Below are 25483 nucleotides of genomic sequence, written 5' to 3' on the forward strand. Positions count from 1 at the left end.
TTACTCTGTTTTCCATGTCTGTGACCTTTTCAGTGAGATATTTTATGTTTTCTTCTAATTCATTAATTTTTTGGCTTTGCTTTATTGATTCTTGCTGTTTTGTAATCTCACTGTCTTCCATTTGCTTAATTCTGGTCATTAGGGACTGGTTTTGCTTTTCAGCTTTGTCTGCCCTTCTATTAGATGCTTCCAGCTCTTTCCCCAATTGTTAAGTGTTGTCTATCAGACTGCTGATCTCTTTCTCTCATTTTTCTTTCCAAAAAAGTTTCCATCTTTTGGGCATGCTCACTGTCTTCCAGTTGCTTAATTCTGGTCGTTAGGGACTGGTTTTGCTTTTCAGCATTGTCTGCCCTTCTATTAGATGCTTCCAGCTCCTTCTCCAGTTGTTAAGTCTTGTCTATCAGAATGCTGATCTCTTTCTCCCATTTTATTTCCAAAAGGTTTCCATCTTTTGGGTAAGCTCCAGTTTGAGATCTTCCAGAGCTTGTGGATAGTTTCCATTTTGGGAGGCATGTTCTGATTTTGTTTGGATTTCATCCTCATTCTCTTCTTTTCCTTGGGTACTCCCTCCATAAAAGTTTTCAATAGCCCCCTTTCCCCCCCTTTCTTCTTGGAGGCTTGATTTTGGGCCTTGTGAGCCATCCCTTTGGTGGTTTTATTCCACTTTCTTTTTTGGTCTGGGGTCTGGGTGATATGGGTGGGTTTTCTGTGAATTTAGGTTGCCTCAGACTAGTTCTTCCCAGCCTCCGAGGTTTCTTAGAGCACGGGCCCCTGTGTTCAGCCCAACTGCCCAGATCAGTGCGGCCCGCCCAGGTGTTCAGCTCCACTCAGGTGCTCAATGCAACTGCCCCGGAATTCAGCTCCACAGCCCCCTATGCTCAGCGCAGGATTCTCCCGTTGAACCACCCTGAGAGGTCATTTCCTTGCAGTCTTTAGATTCCAAGGACCCTGGTATGCCCCCCCAGACAGAGAAGCTCCTCACTCACTTGCTGTCCCAGTGAGCACTCTGATAGCTTACTCTGGTTTGGTGGGGGTGGGGGGTGGGGGGGAAGGGAGGCTCAGTTCACGTTTTTGTGCAACCTTTTCCTCCTCCTTATAGTGTGGAAATGTTCAAACCCCAAGTACCTTCATTTCTGTGGGGTACTGGAGAGTCCCTCCATTCTTCCAAAGGTGATTTTTATGCTCTTTTGAGGTAGTCTATTTTGTTCGATGCCGGGGAGGGGAAGTGAGTCATGTCTAGATTGCAGCCATGTTTACCCAGAAGTCCTAAAGTTTGTTTTAAGTGATATTCCTTTAACATTTTATTTTAACCAGTTTTGATAGAAATCTTTAAAAAAATTACAAAATTTGCCTTCTTCTTAAATGGTTGCTTTAATTGTAACCCCCCCCCCCAAATCCTCCACCCTTGCCCAGTGCCTCCCATGCCTCTTCCTCCTCACCTCTCCTTTTTCGAATTTCTATTCTCCTTCAGAGCTCAGACATGCCTTTTCTGATTCCTTCAGCTGCCAGCTCCTTTACTCATTATTTATATTTACATTGTATATATTTACTAATTCCTCCCCATCAGAATGTTGGGTCTCCATCCCTGGCAAGTACTCTGGTCTCTGCTAGGTGAGCTGGAAGCTGTAATCAAACCTCAGCTTCTCTTTCTGCCCACCACGTTAGAGCATGTGCTCCCCTGACCCTTTCTTCACTTCCCCTTAAAATCTGACCACCTTCGGCCCAGGAACTGTCTTACCCATGCTTGCACATTCCCAGGACACAGCACTTAATGTTCAGGTGGTGCTATAAAGTCTATGATTGAAACTGTATACAGTTTTTTGTTTAAAAATCAAACTGGCTATCCAGCCCATCTAGATAAATGTATTAGGTGTAGAAACCAATCATGACTCATGGCCTAATGGCATAAGTAGAGACCTATGAGGTCAAAAAGAGACCTTTCTAGGTTCTCAGCTGTGGGGTGGTAGTTGAGATTGTTAGTCAAGTAACCATCAGATCAGTAGGATGAACTGTAATATCTAATTAGATAGATAACAGATTGATCCTCTTCTGAATGTTGCTTACATTAAATTTGGAGACAGGTTAAGCTCCTTACCTTCTGTCTTAGAATCTATGCTAAGTGTTGGCTCCAAGGCAGAAGAGCAGCAAGGGGCTAGACAATGACTTGCCCAGGGTCACACAGCTAGGACATGTCTGAGGTCATATTTGAACCCAGGATGACCTCTTGTCTTTAGGACTGACTCTCAATCCACTGAGCCATCCAGCTGCCCCCCCCCCCCTCTTGTGGTGCAATTTTAACTCTGTAAACCTCAGTTTTTTCTATAAAGTAAATGGATTAATATTTATGAGATATGAGGCTCTGTTTAGCTCTAATCTGTGAGACTGTGATATTATTAATATTCTTCAGAGCATATATATTTTGGCTCCACTATCCTACTTTCTTTGAATTTTATCTTCAAATACCTATTTTAATTCATATTATATTTTATTAAAAAAAACTTTAAAAAAACCTTTCTTTTATGGGTGATATTTTACCATAGACACAAATTTAAAAAGAGACATTAGGGCTTATTGTCCTATTACTATATCACTCATCACTAAACATTGTTTTTAACAAGTATGTTATTTTTGGAAATACAATTCATCATTGATAACTGAAACAAGGAAACTTTTTTTAAACCCTTATCTTAGAGTTGATACTAAGTATCTATTCCAAGACAGAAGGGCAATAAGGGGTAGGCATTTGGGGTTAAGTGACTGGCCCAGGGTCACACAGCTAGGTAGTGTCTGAGGCCACATTTGAACCCAGATCTTCCCATCTCTAGGCCTGGATATCTGTCCACTGGGCCACCTAGCCACCTCTAGAATCTCTTATGCATAATAGCACTTCTAGATCTTGAACTCAAACTTGGCTCTGTGAACTCATTTTACTTTTTTAAATTGATAACTGTATTTCAATATAATTAGTTTCCTTCACAATATTATATATTATATGCATTTAAAAATATAATTCTGGGAAGAGGTCCATAGGCTTTACTAGTTTGCCCAAGGATAGTCCATAACATAAAAATAAAACTCAAGAACTCCTGTTCTAGATAAATTGAACACTGATTCTTACTAGGTAAAGAGGCTAGATATTATAGTAGGGTATATAAAGACAAACTGAAATAGTTCCTATACCCAAGGGATCGTTTTACTGTAGGTTATATGTATGCCTGGAGTAATATGTATATAAATAAGTAAACTAATCTTTACAAATAATTCATCTAGATATATCATCTGGTTCTATGTTAATAGCCTACTCATAAAGCTTTTCTATAAAGGTGATTTGACGGGGCAGCTGAGTGGCTCTTTCAATTGAGAGCTATGCCTAGAGACAGGAGGTTTTGGGTTCAAAAGTGGCCTCAGATGCTTCTTAGCTGTGTGATCCTGAACAAGCACTTAACCACAATTGCCTAGTCCTTATTGCTTTTCTGTTTTGGAACTCATACATGGTATTGATTCTAACATGGAATGTAAGGGCTTAAAAGAAACGCATAGTCTCATATAGTTAGAATTTAGTCTCTGAGACTAAAAAGAGGTCAAAGCAGGATAGGGAGAACACAAGTAACATTGCAGGAAGAAAGAAGAGCTATAAATCTGGGGAAAGAGAAGAAATGTGGCAGGTACAAGGAAAGGATTACAAGGAATGGCAAAACAAAGATATTGGTGGAAACTGTAGCTACAGGGAGAGAGAAAACAGTAAGAGGAAGTTTGTGCCCAGAAAGTAGCTAATTCCTTTGTACTGTTTTGGAGTTATCATAAGAGGGGAAGACTGAAACTGTAGCAGTGACTGTGGGCCAGGGGATCTCTTGTTATTCCTCATAATAGAGAGTCACAAGAAATTTCAGAGTTGGAAAAGTATATTAGGATTGCTCTGGTCCAAGCTGTATCTAAATAGGAAGCCTCTGGAAATGTCCATTGATAGAAACTCACTACCTTCTAAGATAGATTTTTCTACTTTGGAACAACTCTAATATTTAGAAGATTTTTCCTCCATTGGACCTGATGTGGTATTTGTGCAACCTATTTTTTTTTGCTAGGTATTTCCTTTTTTTCAGTTTTTGTGGATGGTGCATGCTTTAAAAAATATTTTTCCGGGGGCAGCTGGGTAGCTCAGTGGATTGAGAGCTAGGCCTAGAGATGGGAGGTCCTAGGTTCAAATTTGGCCTCAGAGACTTCCCAGTTGTGTGACCCTGGGCAAGTCACTTGACCCCCATTGCCTAGCCCTTACTACTCTTCTGCTTTGGAGCCAATACACAGTATTGACTCCAAAATGGAAAGTAAGGGTTTAAAAATATTTTTCTACATTATAGATGCAATTTTAATTATTTTCTGACATTTTGAGACCCATATTCTTTTTCTCCCTCCTCCCTGAAATGGCAAGTAATAGAATATAAATTGTATATGTGCTATTTTGCAATACATAATTCCATGTTTGTCATATTATGAAAGAAGATACATATCACTTATACTAGAGAAAAATTCATGGAGGAAATTAAGTGAAAAATGGTATGCTTCCAATCTACATTCAGACTCCATCAGTTCTTTCTCTGGCCTTTTTCATCTTGAGTTCTTTGGAGTTGCTGATATTTGTTCATGAATCCTTATACTGCTGATAATTGCTAACTGATCATCATTCATTATTACTGTTACTGGGTACAATGTTCTCTTGGTTCTGCTCACTTTACTTTGTGTTACTTCATATAAGCTTTCCAGGTTCATCATTTCTTATGGCACAATAGTATTCCATTATAACCATATGCCACAACATGCTCAGCCATTCCCCAATCCTTCAGTTTCCATTTCTTTGCCACCACAAAAAAGAGCTACTATAGATATTTTTGTACAAATAGGTTTTCCCCCCATTTTTGATTTCTTTGGGATATAGATATAGTGTTGGAATTGCTAGTTCAAAGGGCATATACAGTTTTATGGCCCTTTGGGCATAGTTCTATGTTGCTTTCCAGAATTGTTGCATCAGGTCATAGCTCCATCAAAAGTATATTAGTGTACCAATTTTCCCACATCTTCTCCAAAATTTAGCATTTTCTTTATTTGTCCTATTAGCCATTCTAATAAGTGCAAAGCGGTACCTCACAATTATTTTTATTTGCATTTCTCTAATCAATAGTGAGCATTTAAAATATGATTGAAATAGCTTTAATTTCTTCCTCTGAGAATTGCCTCTTCATATCCTTTGACATTTGGAGAATGATTTATATTCTTACAAATTTGACTCAGTTCTCTATATATTTGAGAAATCAGATCTTTGTCAGAGACATTTGCTAAAAAATTTTCCCTCAGTTTGTTGTTGTTTCCCTTCTAATCTTGCTTGCATTTATTTTGTTTGTGCAAAACCTTTTAAATTTAATGTAGTTAAAGTTGTCTATTTTACATCTTGTGATGTTCTCTATGTCTTATTTGGCTATAAAGTCTACCCTTATCCTTAAATCTAACAAGTAAACAAGTAGAAGGCTACCCCAGGAGTCTAGGTGAGAGGGGATGAAGGCTTGGACAAAATCTATGACTCTTCCATTTGTGAAAGTATGAAGAATTTCAGGAAATAAGAGTATGAATATGATTTTGGGATTTTAAGAGCATTTTAAAAAACATCTGTGGTATGTTTAGAGGATTAAGAAACATTATTTATTTACTTTGAAGATATATTTAAAAACTGAATATTAATAAAAGTTATTAAACTTGTTCTGCATAGTTCCAGAGGGTAGAGCTAAGACCAGTGATGGGTTGGTTTCTGTAAATTCTAAGGAAAGACTTCCTCTCAGAGTTGTCTAAAAGTGGATGGGGTTTATTGAGTTTCCATTGCTGGAAATCTTTTTTTTTTCTCAGTAAATTTTATTTAGTCAATTTAGAACATTATTCCTTGGTTACAAGAATCACATTCTTTCCCTCCCCTTCCCCATCCCTTCTCTTTGCTGTCACACAGTTCCACTGGATTTTATATGTGTCCTTGATCAGAATTTATTTCCATGTTGTTGATGTTTGCACTAGGGTGATTATTTAGAGTCTACATCCCCAATCATATCCCCCTTGACCCATGTAATGAAGCAGTTGTTTTTCTTCTGTGTTTCTACTTCCACAGATCTTGCTCTGAATGTGGATAGCGTTCTTTCTCATAAGTCCTTCAGAATTATCCTGAATCATTACATTGCCACTAATGGAGAAGTTCATTACATTCGATTGTACCACAGTGTGTCAGTCTCTGTGTACAGTGTTCTCCTGGTTCTGGTCCTTTCACTCTGCATCAGTTCCTGAAGGTCATTCCAGTTCCTATGGAATTCCTCCAGTTCATTATTCCTTTGAGCACAATAGTATTCCATCAACACATACCACAATTTGTTCAGTCATTCCCCAATTGAAGGGCATCCCCTCATTTTCCAATTTTTTGCCGCCACAAAGAGTGCAGCTATGAATATTCCTTTTTTAAAATTAATTAATTTATTTATTCAATTTAGAACATTATTCCTTGGTTACAAGAATCATATTCCTTCCTTTCCCCCTCCCTTCCCATAGCTGATGTGCAATTCCACTGGGTTTTATAAGTGTCCTTGATCAAATCCTATTTCCATGTTGTTGGTGTTTGCATTAGGATGTTCATTTAGAGTCTACATCCCCAATCATATCCCCTCAACCCATGTATTGTTAGATTTAAAATTGTTGAGGTCTTAAACTGTAGTGATTAAAATAGTGGAAGATATAAATTGTGATAGATATAAGAGAGGGTGAGTAAATTTGACCGCAGAAATATGTTTCACTACAGTGTCTTGGTTTTTAAATCAAATATAAGGTGGTCGCCAGGGAAATATTCCCAATTATTCAATTACCCAAGTCAACTGGGTTTATAGAGATTTTAATTAATACAAATGTGGAATTAAAGAAAAGAGAGAAAGAGAGAAAAAGGAAATAAGTATGAAGGGCCTTAAGCCAACATGGCCTAGACCTGAGTCTTAAGAGAGAGAGATCAGTCAGTCAGTCTTTTAACACTCACCACAAGGTCTGTCTAAGTAAGGATTCTAGTGACACCAGGACAGCTCCATCTCAGCTGACTTCACCAGAGAGAGTTCCAAAGGGCCTCTCTCCAGAGCCTCCAGAGGGACAGAGTCCCCTCAGAGGAGCTCCAGCGAGATCTCCTTAGAGATTATCCTCCAAGAGCTTCCCTTCTCCAGAGCCTCTCTCATGAGATTCTTCCCAAGCGATCCTCATCAGAGATCCTCCAAAGGGATTCTTTCCTCAAGAGATTCTGCTTCTTATATAGGAGGCTTTTCTCCTATGTCACCTCCCCTAAGACCTTACATCTACCAATCATTGTTGACGCTTTCCAAAGGACTGCCCATCTGAATTCTTGCTAAGTTGACAAATCTCCTCAGTAAGTCTGAACCAGAAAAAATGCCGCTGTGTCGACTAATCTCCTCAGTAAGTCTGAACCAGTGAAAACACAGCTGAGTCAACTAATCTCATTAAGAGAAAACTTGCTCGACCCTTTTAGGTACCTAGCATCTCATTGTATCAATTCTAAAAAACAGGCATGGCTCAAAGAACTCCTTGCCTTATTATATGGGTCCAAGTACTTTCTTTGTTTAGCAAGGAGTTTTCTCCCCTAAAGCAGTCTTAAGTACGGGTGGAGTTGAGGTCCTTCCCATAGCAAGGAGTTTTCTCATCAAAATGGGGAATGTTTCAGTCCAATGGGGAAATTTTTAACATTCACAAGTCTGAGAAATTTCAAGGTTTACAGTATTCAAACAGTTGTTTTTCTTCTGTGTTTCTACTCCCACAGTTTTTCCTCTGTGGATAGTGTTTTTTCTCATAGATCCCTCCAAGGTGTTCAGGATCACTGCATTGCCACTAATGGAGAAGTCCATTACATTATATTGTACCACAGGGTATCAGTCTCTGTGCACAATGTTCTCCTGGTTCTGCTTCTTTTGCTCTGTATCAATTCCTGGAGGTCAATCTAGTTCCCATGGAATTCCTACACTTTATTATTCCTTTGAGCACAATAGTATTCTATCACCAACATATACCACAATTTGTTCAGCCATTGTTCAAAATATTGTGACACCAATCAGAGATGTTAGCAGAGCCATTTAGTTTCTAAGAGTTATTTTAGGAATTCTAGAAAGTGAAAAATGCTTCAAATTGTTATTTAATGGAATTAGTCCATTTCCCCCCAATTAATTTAGTAAATATGATAAGCAATAGGTTATATATGAAACTAATTATCTCCCAAATCCCTACTGTTTTATTGACCTGAAATTGCTTTATGTTAGAAAGATTTATATGTTGAGGGGAAAAATCAATCAATATGTCATTCCCATACATAATAGACTAATTATCTTTCCTAAGACCTAATGGCAGTTTAAATTTAAATGAGGATGCTATATTACCTAAGAAACACATCCAGAAGAAAAAAGAAGCATCATGATAAAGAGCTTTATAACCACAAAGACCCTTTATTACATACTTTATTACTTACTTTTTGTACTTCATATGTAAAAATACTCTTTGGAATGTGACATCTTGATTGATATTAACTGTCGCATGTGATCTGGGGCATTTAGTCTTTCCAAAATACTTTTGGGTGTGTGTGTCTCAAAATAACTTGAAAGAAAATTCTCATCCTCTAAGCATCCACATCTATGTTCTAGTTTTGGTAATTTAAAGTTATACTCAGTTATATTTTCCTTAGCACAATGAAATGCTCCTCTGAAATGACATATAGAGGACCTGCTGTGAAAGAATCAATTTGCAATCAGCAAACACAAGATGTTTGAACTCCATTTAATACAGATGAATTCTCTCAAATTCTTTTCCTCTTCAGGGACCTAACTATTATTAGCTTCTGTCCAAGCAGCAATCTTGTGCTCTAAAGATAATGGTACAACTGAAATTTTGGGTGGAGTGTATATTTTTCTATTACTGCAGTTTTTAATGATATTTGAATTCATTTTCTTTTCAATGGTCTTCAGGTTTGTTTGGTGGTAGTGGTAGTGTGCTCAAGGCAATATGTTTTCATTTTCCTCATATTTATTGTTATTGAATTAAATAACAACAATATAAGCTTTCTTTTCTTCATTCTAAAAATCTAGTTCCTTTAATACTTTCTTTGAGTGCTCAGAACTGAACATAATTCTCAGTATGGTCTAACTTCTTTTGTACACTATGATTTTATTCATATAGCTTTAGCTTCATGCTAGATTTTTGGGGTTCCCTCTCCCCACAACATGCTACTCTGTTGGCTTATATTAAACTAATCTATCTACATCTTTTCAAATGAACTGCTATTAAGAAGGGACTCTTCACTTCTCTATGAATTTAGTTTTTTAAAGTCAGTCCCAAACTTGTGAATCCTATGATTAAAGTTTACAGCCTCAGAAACTCAGCCAGGAATCTGTGAACCCTTTTGATGAGTATTCATCCCTCCAGAAGGTGAGAACTGGCTCCCACAAACACTGCCTTCTGGGCAGTGCTAGACAATTTGGAAACTGTTACTGGCCCCTGAAGAGGGTCAGGGACAAGAAATCACCATAAAAATCCATGAATCCTGTGGCTTGGGTCAGTCTTGTGAGGATAGTCTCTTGACTGGAGAGAGTCTTTGAGGGAGCTTAGCTCGAGACTGCAGCTTGGATTGTGGGCTTGGCACTCAGCTTCAACTTGGACTCTGACTCCTAGACTACTTTATAGGGTGAGTGAAAGGCTGACTCATTTCCTAGTTTCTAGAAAGACTAGCTTCCACCTTGGAGGAGACCATGTGATTACTCACTACTGGCTTCCTGGTTGAGAGGTAATTAATCTCTGCCTGGATTAAGATAGGATAGATAACTTTTATATCCCCTTTACATTTCTCTCCTTTATTGTTTCTTCTCTATTTTGTAAATAAATTTCTGACTTGAAATATAATAAATATTGGTGACCACATAATTTCACAAAATTATTGTCCAATTATTAATTTTCACCTTTACACTATCTTATTATGACAGCCTCCACAGAATCCTACATTTAAAACTGGGGACAACCTTACAGGTTTTGGTCCAGTCCATTAATTTTTAGGAAAGGTCATTAAGACCAAGAAGTTAAGTGACTTTGAATATGAGTAGTAAGTGGAAGAGCTGAAATTGGATCCAAATCCTCTGACACCAATCTAGATTGATTTCCACTGTATCACAGGGCCTTTCCTAACCAAATACTTAGTTTAGTTTTGCTTTGCTTTCTACCACATTTCTGACTTCTATCAGATTAGTAAGTCTATTGAAAAAGGGAATGAGGATAATTTGACAGACTAGTTAGTAAATCTGTTACTTTGCTTTCTAAAAACTCATATATTAAAAAATGTTCTAGAATTTTTCAGGGGAATAATGCTGAGCTTGTCTAGTTACAGTTTAGGAAGAGAATCTTCCTCCCTCCCTGTTTATTTCCTTTCACCCTCTCAGTAAAATAGGACAATATTTGTGTTTGTTCTAATACTGTCTCTTTTTTCTTGGGTGTTTTTGAGAAAATAACTTCCCCTTGCTGCATTTTACTTATCTGTAAATTAAGGGTGATAGATTAGTTTAGTATTAACTAAGGTGGCACAGTGGATAGAGCGTCAGGCTTGGAGTCAGGAAGAATTATCTTTCTGGGTTCAAATCTGACCTCAGACACTTACTAGCTGTGTGACCCTGGGCAAGTCACTTAACCTTGTTTGCCTCACTTCCTTATCTGTAAAATGAGCTGGAAAAGGAAATGGCAAACCACTCTAGTCTTTGTCAAGAAAACTCCACATGATCTGGAAAAACTTATATGAACTGATGCAAAGTGAAATGAGCAGAATCAGGAGTGCACTGTATACAGTAACAGTGATATTGTACAATGATCAACTGTGAAGAACTAAACTATTTTCAACGATGCAAGGTTCCAAGCAAATTCCAAGGGACTCATGATGAAAAATGCCACTCACAGCCAAAGAAGAAACTGTTAGTCTGATTGCATATCAAAGCATGCAATTTTCCACTTTATTTCCTCCCTAAGTTTTTTATTTTATGTGTGATCTATATCTTCTCTGATGACATGAGGAATATGGAAATATGTATTGCAGGATAGCACTGGTATAAGCCTTGTGAGACTGTTTACTGCCTCTGGGAAGGAGGGAAGGGGCAAAAATTGAGAGAATCTGAATTGCAAAAGGTCAGATAATAACTGTCAAAAATTGTTTCTATGTATAATTTTTTAAAAAGTTAAAGATTAGAAAAAGAAGAAAACTCCAAATGGGGTTACAAAGTGTTGGACGTGATTGTAATGACTGAACAAGAAAAAAAATATTGTAATGGAATAGAATTATCAGGCATCATAATATGATTGAAATTTCTGAGGAATCATAACCAAGATCCAGATTTCTGAGGAAGATGGGGCTTTTTTAGTTTTTCAAGTTCAGCTGGTAATATATGGAAATAGCTGTATTAATTATACTCAGTGCTAAAAGTTATTAATAAGTCATTCCTTTGCAGCTTATTATCTCTGTTTTACAGACTGATTTTTTCAATAAGATTTACTTAATTGTATCAAATGTTTCTTTCCTCAAATACTTAACATGCCCAATTGCTACAATCTCCAGGGAAACTAAACAGTCTTAATTACATCTGGAATTTTGATTCCATTTGATGTGGCAGAGATGTGATGAAAGTTGTTCAGTTTTAAGGGATATGACTATCACATATGTAATTAAGCTTATTGCCAATACTTAAAACTGGTATTTATCTTACAACTTAATTAACTCTATTGCTAACTCAGATATGTTGGTCTTGAAAAGTTAATGCTTATTTCACAATGAATATGCTGAGAAATTCTTGTATTTTTTTTTACTCCTCTTCCCACCCCTTTTCCTTCTCCATCTGACTTTGGATGCTCTTGATGACTAGTTTCAGACTCTCTAGCTTCTATTTTCATGGTGCATGTCACTTGTCATACCCACATGAATAAATTGAAAGAATTTTAACTGTAAATTACTTTCTTTTGAAGTGGGGTGGATAGATATATTCAAAACTCCCTGACAGTTTGTTAGCTGCCAGAGTCCTTAGTTGTTTGTGGGTAAGAGCAGTCATTTGTGGAATATCTTGTTCTGTGCACCTCATTTTTTAAAAGACCTTCAAAAGACTAGAGGAAGTTCAGTTTCTGGAAATCATGTCATGTGAAGAATGATCAAATGAACTGAGAATATTTTGCTTAGATAAGGGAACACTTACAGAAAACAAATTAGTTGGTTTTAAGTATTTGAAGAACTTTTGGGTGGAAGAGAGAATTTGTCTAGGGCTAAAGAATAGACGATACGGGAAGACAGATTTAAGTTCGGTGTAAAGAGGAACTTTCTAACTATCCAATAATGTGCTAAACTGTAGTGAGCTCTCTCCATCACTAGGAATGTTCAAGTGGAGACTGGATGACCACTTATTGGCAATATTTTGTACTCTGAGAAAGAAGATGCTAAAATTTCTGTGATTAAGTGATGTGCTATGGTAACAGGAGGATTTCTGAAGATCTGGGTTCCATTCCTAGGATTTTCAACTGATATACACTAGATGGTTCACTGGGGGAAACTTTCTTCGTTATTCTAAGCATCAATTTTCTTATCTGGAAAATGGGGATCAAGATATTTGCATGATGTTTCTTATCATCAATATGAAGAATCCCTTAGTCATTTCACCCTTTATTTGTTTTGTGGAGCCAGTGATAAGGTTACAAGGTATCTGGATTTGTCTTTCAATGGTTTTGTCTTCTTAGGCACATTTTACAATTAGTTTACAATAGGTTGGTACACACCAGCGGATGGGTGGTGTGATTTTGCCTACAAGATAGGAGGTAAATGGGATAAACAGGCTGAAATTAAGAATCAATGCTAATAATCCACAGAGTAGATATCTATATACACATAGTTTTGGCATTTACTCCCGATTTTAGAAAATGCTATGTTTTTTTCCTGTTAAATTGTATTTATGTTATTAATTCATTTGACCATTTGCTATGATGATCTTTAGGTCTCATGGTAAGATAATGTATTTTTTATGGTGAAGGATTTATCACATTGAGTTTTGAATGTAGTTAAGTAAATTTTTAAAAATAGTAGAAGTCCTTTATGGTATAGGAATTACAAATTAATTATTAAAAACATGAATAAAATGCCATGGATATTTAGGTAACACTAGATATTCAAGTACAGAAGGTGAAAGAATCTAGTCCTTCTGGAAAACTGTGTTTTCAGATCCTACTTATTATGAATTGAATTGTTGATTATAATATTAGTGGTTTCAAATGATAGCATCATTTGTTGTTCTGTTATTCAATTGTGTCTGACTCTTTGTGGACCATAGCATGTCAGTACTGTTCATAGGGTTTTCTCAGCAAAGATACTGGAGTGGTTTGCTGTTTCCTTCGCCAGTGGATTAAGGCAAACAGTGGTTAACCCAGGGTTGCACAGCTAGTAAGCATCTGGGACTGGATTTGAACTTAGGTCTTTCTAACTTCAGATCTAGCACTCTCTTCACTGTGCTACCTAGCTGCTTCTAGTATCATCATAGTTCATGGCAATTTTGACTTTCTTTGACCTTAAAAAGAGGGTTTTCTGCCTGAGGAACCTCTGGTTATATGAAATGACTAAATTTGATTTTAAAATTGGACATTAAATGCAAACCAATAAAAATTTAAGAACAGGTTTGAGTTCCTCTAAAAGTAGATTTTGGATACTTAGCTTTCAAACAATTCTTTTGGTAGGCTAAATGGTGATAAATAATATAATTTATTACATCTATAACTTAATCAAATTAAGAAATCATAGCATTATTTTTCTATAGAAATATTTCCATCTTTGAGGGTCACAGAGTAGAAGTATTAGGGTGTAAAATTTCACAATATACGTAGTGAGATTCATAAGTAATATGCTGCAGAGAAAAGACTGGAAAGAGGCAGTGTAGCACTTGAGGAGAGTCCTTGGCCTGAGTGCAAATATCACCTTTATAATTTACTATGTGTAAAAAAGATACATAAGCCTTCAGAAGTCCTGCATTCAAATCCTGTCTCAAACACTTTCTGTCTGTATGACCTTAAGCAAGATGCAAAACCCATTTTGGTCTCAGATTTCTGGAAAAGGAAGTGGTTAGACTTGGTGACCACTAAGAACCTCTAAGTATATGATCATATCCTCTGATATGTGAAGAGGCCAAGGAAGGGCAAATGCTCTCAGAAAACCACATATATCTTATAGCTTCAGATAATTTTTTTTTAGCTTTTACAAACAATGCAAAAACATTTATTGAAAAGGTCCAGTGGAGACTGGGAGGTTCAAATGAATTTGTTCAAATGAAAAAAGAGGAATAGAGAACAGAGCAGAAAATTTTTTGGTACTGGCATAGGCAGAATTCTGCCTTTGTCAGTCTAAATGTTCCTCTCTTGAGTCTCCTCATTTTCCAGCGGCCTTTCTGACTTATCTATAAACTTATCTCTTGAAATCCCTGGCTGCCTTTAAGACTTAGCATGTGTCACCTTTCATGCGAAGACTTTCCTGATCCCTCAAACTGCTAGTATTTTTCCCTCTAAAGTTGCCTTGTATTTTATATGTATCTTCTATGTGCCAGTTTATGTATATACCACTTTCCACATTTGAATTTAAGCTCCTTGAGGAAGGAGCCTGTTTTTGCTTTTATGTATTTCTGTGCTATGTGCTTAGCACATAGTAACTACTTAAATACTTATTGTTTGCTTAAAATTATTAAAAGAATATTATCATTTTCATCCTCTTTGAATGGGTACATATCTTCAACTTATTATCCATGTCCTGAGACATGATATATAATATTTCAAAATACTTTTGTTTTTTGTCCATCTGTTAGCCTCTAGTCTCCAGCTTCATTCATCCCTTTTGTGTAATCTCCATAGAAATGTCGGGAATCCTTGATGTTCCCCACTCCCTCCCCTCTCTGATACAACTTAGGAAATACTCTCAGATATAAAGGTAAATGCTAATTAGCAGAATTGGGGACTTGGAGGAATTTCACATCATGATACAATCAATCCAGGCCATATTTTTTGCTCACTTTAAGCTGCCTTTACATATGGGCCAGTGGATTCTCTCTTGAGAGATGACCACTTTTCTAGATGACACTTCAACAGAACCATCTGTAGTAGAAGTTCAAGAAAGGAAAATATATGATGTAAGGGCATGGGACAGCTGGTAGAGAGGTGGATCAATCACTGGGCTTGGAGTCAAGAAGACTTATCTTCATGAGTTCAGAACCAGCCTTAGATACTTACTATGTGCTCCATGGCAAATCTCTTAACCCTGTTTGCCACAGTTTCCTCATCTGTAAAATGAGCTAGAGAAAGAAATGTCAAAGCACTCTGGGATCTTTGCCAAGAAAACCCCAATTAGGGTCACAAAGAGCTGGACGTGACAAAAAACAACTGAACACATATAAGGACATATAAGATAATATTAAATGAATAGGGATTTGGCATATTATATAGTTCCTTGATTTGGTCTCAGTATACTATCAATGATTTGCGTGTTCCACTAATATTGCAGCATTCTCTTACTCTATCAAACATTGGGGCTATCTGGAAAAAAAGATGGAGATTTTAGTAGATGGCAAGCTCGGTAGAAGTCCATAATGTGACATGGTAATCAAAGCTTTGACTATGCCAGGCTACATTTAGAGCAATATGGTACCTAGAATGAGAGCATTTACTATATTTTACCTTGCTCAGGCCACAGAAGGAGTACTATTTTTAGTTTGGGGACCACATTTTAGGAAAGAAGTGAATATCTTGGAACAAGTACAGAGAATGGCAGTAAGGAGTCCTTAATAGAAGCCAGACTAATTTATTTTCATGATCCTTTTCCATCCTAAGATTCTCTCTACCTTGCCCAATAAGTAATGGATGTCCATTCCCTGAAGGTCTTGAAGTTGAATTTGCTTGACCACTTAGGTGATTTTCTGATGAGTATTCCTATGGTCCAAATGAGGTATATTCTATTTACTCTGCTTGACTTCTGACCACTAGGAACCAAGGTCTAAAGTTGCAGAGAGGCAGATTTCAGATTGCTTTGAGGAAGAATTTCCTGATGATAAGATGTTTCAAAGTGGAATGTGAGGAACTAATGAGTTTCGTATCAATAGAGGCTTTCAAACACAGGCTGGTGGCCAATTATCAAGTATGTTATAGAGGTGATTCATATTTAGGAGATTGGGTGATTAAATGAGGTAATTTCTAACTCATTTTATTATTCTGTGTCTTGACTACACATTGAGTTATTATGCCATAATTAGTAGTAATGAGAAAAATTTTAATGTACAGAAATTGAAAAAAGAAAATTCAAATGGAGAGGTGTCTCCACATTCAGATGAGAGGAAAAACAGTATCCAGAAAAGTCACTTCCATCTTTCCTTTCATCTGCAGTACCTGTGTATTTCTTGTGTTATAACATCTAGAAAACCATAATACATAATGTGCAAGGGTTTAAAATGTTATCTCCTTAGTGATTGAGCTTGTTTTCTATAGTAACAGATGATTTGGGGTTTGGGGAAATATGGAGAATTGGAAATAGTCTGATAGATACTGTAGTGTCCATTTCATCATGCCTGGCAGCCTTATCTTTTGTGAAATTGGTATGAATGAGGCATTATTGATTTTCAATTCAGTGCTGGAGATCATATATTCTGCCTAGAGATCGAAGCTTTCATAATATCTTTAAAGAATTTCTTTAGACAGGTTCTCTGATTTCCAGTGGCCTTAAAGTAGGAGATTAATTGCTGCTTCTCCCTTCCATGCCAAAGGAAACTTTACTGCCTCCTTACTTGGCTGATTTGTGCCATTTTCACAATAATATTAACCCAGTCACTGGACAGTTACAGCAGTTGGCTCTTGATACACTGAGACTTCAAGAGTTGTAGACAACAATATTTAATTACCTTGATATATTTTCAGTTTTTCAAGATTCTTATGTCTACAGAATTCTATTATTCATATGTTTATTTATATACACACATCTATCTATCTATCTATCTATCTATCTATCTATCTATCTATCTATCTATCTATCTATCCATCCATCCATCCATCCATCCATCCATCCATCCATCTATCTATCTATGCATGGATCCAGTCAGCAATCTTAAAAAAAAACCACAAAAACTCTTACCTTCCATCTTAGAAAGTGTGGTAAGGGTTAGGCAATGGTGGTTAAGAGGCTTGCTCAGGGTCACACAGCTAGGAAGTATCTAAGGTCAAATTTGAACCCAGGACCTCTGGTCCTTGAGTTTGGCTCTCAATCCATTGAACCAAATAGCTGCCTGCAGAAAACTATTAATAAGCCATAGGTTCCTAGGAATGACAGCTGGTAGGAGCCCCCTGTAATCTAAAACCTATCATTTGTCGATAATAAAATCGAAGCTCAGAGAGATTATAGATGATTACCAAGACTTGAGGAAACCGAGGTTCAGAGGTGATTTGATTTAACATTACATTTCTAATTTTGTAATTTATAGGGACAGAATTTGAAACTAGGTCTTATGGCTTTAGGTACAGTATTTTTTCCATTATGCCATGACACTGTAGATACTTAGAGTTGGAGGTGGTAGCCAAAAGCCTTTGAGTTCAACTCTTACCTGAAGTATACATCTTCCTTATGTCATTTTTGACAATTAGTCACTCAGCCTCTGTTTTAATACATCTATTGACAAAGAATTTATTCTCTACTTTGGGCAGCTTATTTCATTTTTGTATCGTTCTGATTGTTGCTGTTGTCCAGTTGTTTCAGTCTTATCCAATTCTTTGTGACCCATTTTGGGGTTTTCTCAGCAAAGATACTAGAATGGTTTGCCATTTTCTTCTCCAGATCATTTCACAGATGAGGAAATTGAGACAAAAAGGGTTAAGTGACTTGCCCGGGGTCACATAGCCAATAAGTGACTGAGGTCAAATTTGAACTCAGAAAGATGAGTTTTCCTGACTCCAGGCTGACACTTTATCCACTGAATCATGTAGCTGCCCTATGATTTTTAGGAAATTCTCTTTTTGTCATTAATATTTTATCCTCTCCCTCAATTACATGTAAAAATAATTTTTGACACTTTTCAAAAATTTTGAGCCAAATTCTCTCCTTCCTTCTTTGCCTCCCTTACTACTCACCCTGCTCTTAGAGACAGTAAACAATCTGATATAGATTTAGCATGTAAAACATTTTTCAATATGTTATTCTGTGGAAGAGAACTTGAACACAAAAAATTAAGAGAGAAAGTCAATATAGTATGTTTGGCCTCTTTTCAGGCTCTATCAATTCTCTGAAAGTAGATGGCATTTTTCATCATTAGTCCTTGTGGATTGTCTTGGATCCCTGTATTACTAAGAATAGCAAAGTCATTCACAGTTGTTCATTGTACACTATTACTGTTACTGTGTACAATGTTAACTTGGTTCTTCTCACTTCACTTTGCATCAGTTCATGTGGGTCTTTCCAGGCTTTTCTGAAATGACCCTTTTTGTCATTTATTATAGCATAATAATATTGCATTGCAATCACGTACCACAACTTGTTCAGCCATTCCCCAGTTGATGGATTTCTCAATTTCCAATTCTTTGCTACCACAAAAAGAGCTGCTATGCATATTTTTATACAAATAAGGTCTTTAAAAAATCTTTTTGGGAGGAAATTCTTTATATTGGTTGCTTATATTGAGTCCAGTATTGTACTGGTTTACATTTTGACTTTTGAGGCCAAGCTGAATAAGTCTAATCTTTCTTCCCTAATTATAAACTTTCATGTGGACAATGGGAATGTTCTTCTTAATCTCTTTTCAGACTAAACATTTTCACTTTATTCATATAATTCTATTTTAATGTGATTTTGAATCACATTGATGCCATGCTCCTCTGAATGTGCTCTGTCTTATATAGGAATAGCCCCTGACTAGACCTGTGACTTCATTAATCATTAGGAAATTTTTTTCTATCAATGCACGTCTACACCTTCTCTGCAACATATAGTCTTAGAGAATTACCTAGAGCACTGAGAAGCTAAATAACGTGCCCAGGATGACATAGCTAGTATGCAGTCAAAGGCAAAATCTGAATTTATGTCTTTCTTCCACCACAGTGAGGTATAAATTGTATAGCTATACACTGACTGGTATATGCGTACAGTTGCTTCTCAGCATGTCTTAAGATATGATGACACACATTACTGATTAGTTTACAGATACCTTAGAGATAACTTAGTCTAAACTTCTCATTTTATAAATGAGGAAACTGAAGCTTAAAGAGGTAATACCAGTTAGTTATAGAGCTAAAAATGGACCCTTAGGAAGGCTGGATATTTCAAATAGAGTTTAGGCAGAGTAATATATTTGAAACATTGATATGAAATAAAATCCTAATGTTTAGTTAAATTTTTATATACTATGCATATTATGGAAGCTAGGTGGCATGGTAGATGAAGTGCCAGGCCTGGAGTCAGGAAGAATCATCTTCCTGAGTTCAAATATGGCCTCAGACACTTACTAGCTCGGTGGATCTGGGCAGGTCACAACTATGATGAGAGTTTCCTCATTTGTAAAATGAGCTGGAGAAGGAAATGGCAAACCATTCCAGTGTCTTTGCCACAAAAACCCCAATGGGGTCATGAAGAGTCAGACACAACTGAAACAACTGAACAAATACATGTTATATATATTGTGGGATTATCGCCTATAAAGGAGGACTTCCTAATAATCGGATTATTCAAGAGAAGATGAGTGGGTTGCTTCCTGCTATAGTGGAGTTGTTAGCACCTCCTGCCAGTGATGCTGAAGCCATAATTCCTATAGCAGGTGGGCAGTAGGTCTGGAAGAGTATTTCTCAGTTGCTGATCTATAGAAGTTTTTGCAAAAAACTTTTCACCCTAGAAATTTTTACTTCATAGAAGCTTCCATATCGAAAGCCAAGACAAACCAAACCTGTTTTTCTTTTCCTTCCCCCTTCTTTCTGGGTACTGTTCTTCCTACCTTTCCCTCTCTCTTCTTTTTAGCTCCTGATCCATACTCCTTGAGTTGTAAAGAGTTTCTGTGCCAAGGATGTGGTGAGGAGAGATGTAAGTGGCAAATAAATTGGACATTTTGAACTTTTTACAATATTGTTTAGGTTGAGAAACACTGGGCTAGGTGACCTTTAAGAACCTTTTCCTGTCTAGAATTGCTAGATGAATAAATGAATGAATGAAAAGCATTTATTAAGTGCCTGCCATGTGCTATGCATTGGATTATCTAAATTAAAAATGAGTCAGTCCCTTGAAGATACTCACATTCTAACAGGAAGAGGCAACACTTATAGGAGAATAGAGACCACATAAGAGAGTTTTGGTCTGGGGAGCCATAAGGAAAAAGAGTGTAAGACAGTTATTTGTCACATGCTTTCCTGTAATATTGGTTTGATCATTGCTTTCAGAGTGAGATGTGGAAAATGGAGGGAAAGGCAGTTACATTCATGATAGCAAGATTCTTGAAGTGTATTAATGGATTAGAAGTGAAGCAAGATGGGGCAGCTAGGTGGCTCAGTGGATTGAGAGCCAGGTCTAGAAATAGGAGACCCTGGATTCAAATTTGGCCTCAGATACTTTCTAGCTCTGTGATCTTGGGCAAATCACTTAACCTCCATTGCCTGGTCTTTACTGGTCTTCTGCCTTGGAACCAATACACAGCATTGATTTTAATATGGAAAGGGTAAAAAAAAACAAACAAACCAGAAGTGAAATATAGTCTGAGGTTGCCTAGATATATTAGAGTAGAAGACTTTGTACTCATTCACCAATCAGGACAACTTAGTTCAGAATCCAAAACAAGAATAAACTAACTCCTTGAGTGTCAGACAAGACTTTTGGAGGTCCAGTACTTAAGATTCCAGAGAGTTTTTAGGGTAAATTTAAGATGACAAAATGACAAAAGGAGTGGATGGCTGAATGGAATGTCCTTTATTTTGTATATTTGTGCAAAATCACCACTAGCTAAAGAGTGGGAATTACCCGTTAGTGAGTGAGTTGGAACATCCTTTTATATTACAACTGGTGACCATGTTTGATGTAAGAAGTTTTAGAATAAATGATTGTTTTTAAAAGAGAAAAACAGAGGTATAAATATTGGAAGAATAGGCTGTTATATTATCCAGACTTTGCTATCACACTTCAGCTGCCTTCTTACTTGGGAGCTTCCTTTTTTCACTGAAGCCTTCTCACCCTGACACATCTCTCTGACTTTATGACCCCCCATTGGTGAGTTCCTTTTGCAACCTCAGTTTTGAAGAGGGTACCCCAGGGTAGCTATCCTTTATTTCCTTATTGATTCTGCTTCTGATTCTATGAACTTTGCCATCATGCCCCTATACTGGTCTCTCCCCCTCTCCTCTCCCCCCAACCTGCCCCTGTTCTACTTGTTTTTCATCTCCCTTTTATATTGTTTTACTCCATTAGAATGGGAGTTTGTTGAGGGCAGGGACTATTTTTCTTTTTGCTTGTATTCATATCCTCAGCCTGTTGCATAGTTCCTGGCACATGGAAAGCACTTAATAAATGTTTGTGGACTAACTGGCCTTTTTATTAAAAATTACCAACAATTCCTTCAAAATGATTTATTGTATACAGCACGTCCGTAATAATTAAAATTAAATAATATTTCTTTCTACCCAGAGATATATATTTTATAAAGTTTATTAGGAAGGGTCGACAATCATTCCTATGTAACCTGACCGCATGGTAGCTAGCCAGCCTGTATCTTCCTACTCCCCCTCACCTGCCTGCTCTGTCTCTTCTCCCCATGCTTCTCCCATTGTCTTTTCATTGGTCTCCCCAATCTCTGCCCCAAACCTTAACTTTTATTGATGTACAGAACATACACTGACGCAAATGTGGCACAACTGTGGTATGTCAGGAATGTTTGATGGACATGTAAAGTTACCCAGGAAGGGGGAGGAGATGAGCTTCCTTGACACAAGTCTAATAATAGTAATAACTAACAGTGCTATAATACTTTCTTTTTAATAGAGTGCTTCCTTCACAAACACTTTGGATAGATGATATTATTTATTTGAGGAAGCAGAGGTCCAGAGACCTTAAATTACTCGTTTGAGGTCATATAGCTCAGATGTGACTGGTCTAGGACTGGACCTAGGTCTCTTGATTATACCAGTATGATGATTTTCTTTTCATGACGTTATACTGTCTTTCTGCCCTGAAGGAGCAGATGGTCTTAAGAGCTTGTATGTCTATGTGCACACACGCATGTATGTGTGAGAGAGACAAGATGAACCCACAGATAAGCTGAGGCCAAGAGATGATAAATGATTTTCTCACAGTTATACAGCTTGTGTATGTGTGTGTGTGTGTGTGTGTGTAATGACTGCCTTTTAAACCCAAGTCTATCAACCCTAAATCCTGGGCTTTTTGTTTGATGCCATACTGGCAAAATGAAGTGTACTAAAATGAACATGGGGGAATAAATGGATGTAATAGTGTTCCTGAAATGGGGATCAGGGTGTTCAGGAGGGGAAGGCATTATAACTGAGGCATACCTGAATGGGAAAAACCCATTTCCTGAACTTCTAACATGGAATATATTTATTAAATGTCAACTATGAACAGAACCCTTACATTAAGCTTTAAGGATACAAAATTGACAAATATTACATCTAGTTCCTGACCTCCCATAGGTCTATCAACAGGATTCAGAAACTCAAAAGGGAGGGGACTTTGATCAATAAACAGTCTAGAAAACAGGCTTGTTAGAAACAGGAACTAATCTCTACTTTGCTGCTTATATAATTCAGCATATTGTTGGATTTCAAACATATTAAATAATGGGTTCATAAAAGCTCCTTAGGGCAGCTAAGTGGAATAATAGATAGAACATTGGGCCTGGAGTCAGGAAGACTCCTCTTGCTGACCTCAAATCTGGGCTTCAAATATTTACTATCTGTATGACCCTGGGCAAATCACTTAACTTGTTTGCCTCAATTTCCTCATTTTGTAAAATGAGTTAAAGAAGGAAATGGTAAACCAATCTCTTTGCCAAGAAGATCCCAAGAAGGTCACATAGAATCAGACACAATCTGGAACAGCAAAAGCACCTTTAAACAGCTAAGGCGTTTGAAATGTGGGTTAAAGTCTTGTTTGCTTTACCATCATGGTTGTACAAAGATGACAGACTTATTAATCAAGATTCCTTGTGCATCTTTGTTGAAACTCTCTCTGCTTCTTCCATTTCTCAGTCATGAACTATAAAATGTATATTTAACGAACTCTGGGGTGCAGAGCAAAATCATTTTGATGAAAGATTTTGTATGTCATGTAAGAATATTGCTTATTAATTGATTTTTTATTTATATTGTATTTGGATTCCAACAACTGAATGCAACTGCCCTGCATTTGTTAATATTTTGTTTTATGTTCTAAGAATCATAAAATTTATATTTTCTTATGCAATATGATATTCTGATCTGAATTAATTTTAGAAGTTAGAAGTGATTTCTAAGTTTTCAAAGTGTTCTCACCTTTTGTAGAAAATGCAAAGAAATATTAAAATGGATAAGTGGTAAGTGAAAAGATGTTTTTTGGGGCAGCTGGGGGGCTCAGTGGATTGAGAGCCACACCTAGAGACAAGAGGTCCTAGGTTCAAATCTGGCCTCAGACATTTCCTAGCTGTGTGACCCTGGGCAAGTCACTTGACCCCCATTGCCTAGCTCTTACCACTCTTCTGCCTTGGAACCAATAGGCAGAAGTTAAGTTTTTTTTTTTTTAGAAAAGATTTTTTTCTTTTGCTACATTTAACAAATATTTATTTAGTAACTGGTTTGTAAAATGCTATGTGTTGGAAATTGGTGATACAAAGATAAATAGTGTTGTCTATTGTAAGCTTGCAGATTAAAAAGAGGAAATAAAACCTGTGTATAGGTAAATGGAATGCAGAGATTGAGCACTACTTGAACGATAAGACCCAAGTAGTAATTATTAATGGTTTCGCATCAAATTGAGAGGAGGACTCCAGTTGAGTAGCCCAGGAATCTGTATTTTGCTCTTTGATGTTTAACATTTCTATTAATAATTTGGAGAAATGTAGATTGCAAATTTCAGAAGGATAGTTGGATATTTTGGAAACCTTTGGATTTTGAAACTAATTAGATGAAATTTAATAGGGATGAACATAAAGTCATATTTAGTTTTAAAAATCAGTTTTCTAAGTGCAAGAAAGAAAGTGTGGCTAGCTACCAGATTAGCTAGAAAGACCTTCTTGGACTTTAAGTGGACTATAAGCTACAGTGATAGTTAAGAAACATTTATTAAGTACCTACTGTGTGTTGGGCATTCTGCCAAGCCCTGGAGGTGTGGCATCCAGGAAAGTAATACCATTCTAGACCATGCTAAGGGAGTTCTAGCATCTAGGAATAAATAAGTAGTAGGCTCTATCTTTTGGCCTATTGAGATCATGTTGTAATAATTGGAGCTGCCCATAAGTGGAATGTACTGCCTCTGGAGTGGAAAGGCTTCCTCCTCACCTGTAGGCTTCAAGCACAATCTCTTTGACTACTTGTCTGGTTGTCTCATTTTCTATGGAAGGCTTTTTCTGATCCCTTTCATCAATGCTTTCTGTAGGCTCTGTAAATATTGTGTATATAAATGTTGTTTTCTATGTTGTCTTTCCCATTAAAACGTGAGCTTTGAGGGTAGGGATAATTTTTGGGGGTATTTCCAGCACTTGGCATAATGCCTGGTCCATTATAAGCTCTTAATAAATGACTGTTGATTGGTTCATTGAGAGTGAAGATCCTTCATATTTGCTCTGAACTAGATAACCTTCAACTGCCCTTGAAACTTTAAAATTGTGTGATTCTGTAATAAAGTCAATATAAAATACCATGGGATATGATTCAGGAGAAGTCATTTATAGCTATAAGAATCAGGTAATGCTTCATAGCATTTGGGTTGGGTTTTGAAGATTAGGCATTTTAACAGTTAGATTTGGGTAGGTGGGGGGAATAAGCCTTTCCAGGTACAGAGAAGAACATGAGCACAAGTGGGAAAATTTGAGGGATATGTTTGGAGCTGGATATGGAATGAGAGTAGCTCAGTTTGACTGGGATGGGTCTGGAAAAGTCAGGGGACACATCTTTGGAGGGGCTTGAATGTCAGGCTTTCTTGGTCTTTACTTAGGAGGTATTGATGAGCCATTAAAGGTTTTCAGGAGTGGAATGGTGTGTTGGTGACCATAATAATAAACCAACATTTATACAGTATTCAAGGTTTACATAGCACCCCCATAAGGTCTAGAATAAAAGATGTACTTCTCCTTACTGATGATGACACTTACCAAAGTCCCAGGAACACCAATTTGTCAGCACATGTATGATGAATCAAAGGAGGAATAGGCAAAAATTGTTGTGGAGA

The 25483-nt window shown here is 37.0% G+C and overlaps 1 protein-coding gene across 8 annotated transcripts in view; it reads left to right on the plus strand.

The window, feature by feature from the left end:
• Positions 1-25483, plus strand: part of STK33 (serine/threonine kinase 33) — a 331524-nt gene that overhangs the window by 8938 nt on the left and 297103 nt on the right. The window lies entirely within an intron of this gene.

Source organism: Monodelphis domestica, chromosome 6 (assembly GCF_027887165.1).
Source record: "Monodelphis domestica isolate mMonDom1 chromosome 6, mMonDom1.pri, whole genome shotgun sequence".
NCBI classification, from domain to species: domain Eukaryota; kingdom Metazoa; phylum Chordata; class Mammalia; order Didelphimorphia; family Didelphidae; genus Monodelphis; species Monodelphis domestica.